General features: G+C 33.6%; 1 non-coding gene across 1 annotated transcript; it reads left to right on the top strand.

The window, feature by feature from the left end:
* Nucleotides 1-640: 640 nt before the first annotated feature.
* On the top strand, nt 641-748 carry LOC131176268 (small nucleolar RNA R71). Its single transcript, XR_009146391.1, has one exon. It is a non-coding gene; the product is annotated as a small nucleolar RNA R71 (small nucleolar RNA).
* The last annotated feature ends 576 nt before the right edge of the window (nt 749-1,324 follow it).

Below are 1,324 nucleotides of genomic sequence, written 5' to 3'. Positions count from 1 at the left end.
GAAGAATGGACTAGTGGTCATGGAACAGGTGCATTTGGAATAGGTATATTTTGATTCCTTGGTGGTAGAAATCCAAGTGCCCATCTATTTTGCTGAAAATTTTGCTGTCGTTGAGAATTAGGAGGTTATTGATAATTCTACTGTTGTTGCCTTGTCGACCTCCCTAAGAAAAGCTAGGATGATTCTTCCATACAAGATTATAAATAGCTAAAAATGGGTTACCAACTGGCTTTTAATTGTAATTCTCGATAAAATCAACTTGCTCACTTCCAAACTCTTGCCCATAAGAAGAAAAATCACTAACACAATTCACATTTCCTATATCAACATCTTCTATATGACTAGATTCCCTAACTGAAGCATCAACTTTCATGCTCAATTTATCCATTTTTCTTGTCAAAGCATCATATTTGCCATTAAACATGCTAATTGCATCTAACTCATATATACTAGTAGATGACTTCCTTACTTCATTATTCTCACAACTACATTGATAATTGTTATAGGCAATCTTGTCTAGTGCTAAATAAGTTTCATCTTCTGATATCTCTATAAGATCACCTACAAAGAATGCATCAATTGTACTTTTAATAGCTAGAGAAACACTATTATAGAAATATTGAACAAGCATTTATTTAGGACTTCCATGATGAGGACATCTCCTTTGAAGATCCTTGTATCTCTCCCATGCTTCATAAAAACTATCATCAAGTCTTAGTCTAAATGAAGCCAATTCATTCCTTAATTTTTCAGTCTTACTTAGAGGAAAGTATTAAGCTAAGAAGGCTTATGATAGGTCATCCCAAGTAGTGATAGAACCAGGAGGTAATGAATGCAACCACTCTTTAGCACGATCCTTTAAAGGAAAAGGAAATAACCTCAGCTAAATGGCATCATTTGACACTCTATTAATCTTCAGCATATAATTAATTTTAAGAAAATGTACAAGGGCACATGTGGACTCTTAGTAGGACCTCTTCCAATTTGTGCCTATTAAACCATTTGACAAACAGAAGGCTTCAACTCAAAATTATTTAACCACTCCAGGTCTTGTACTGCTTCATCGAAAATCACCAAAAGTAGGAAAAGCATGATCCTTAACTGATCTGTTGTTATTGTTCTTATTGTTATTGTTAGCCATTGCTTCTATTTCTTATCTTTGATGTTGCTCTTGTTGTTTTTGAACGCTGATTTCAGCTTTCCTTCTTCTAGCTTTTACTCTTAAGGCTTTAGCTATTTTCTCAATCTCAGGATCAAAAATTAAATCAATCTCCTCACTTCTTGTTCATTTCATATAAAAGATAAGTGTCTGAAAAATAAAACA

The sequence above is a fragment of the Hevea brasiliensis genome, chromosome 18 (genome assembly GCF_030052815.1).
Source record: "Hevea brasiliensis isolate MT/VB/25A 57/8 chromosome 18, ASM3005281v1, whole genome shotgun sequence".
Lineage (NCBI taxonomy): Eukaryota > Viridiplantae > Streptophyta > Magnoliopsida > Malpighiales > Euphorbiaceae > Hevea > Hevea brasiliensis.
The sequence above is the reverse complement of the archived record's forward strand: the minus strand, read 5'-3'. Positions and strand labels throughout refer to the sequence as shown.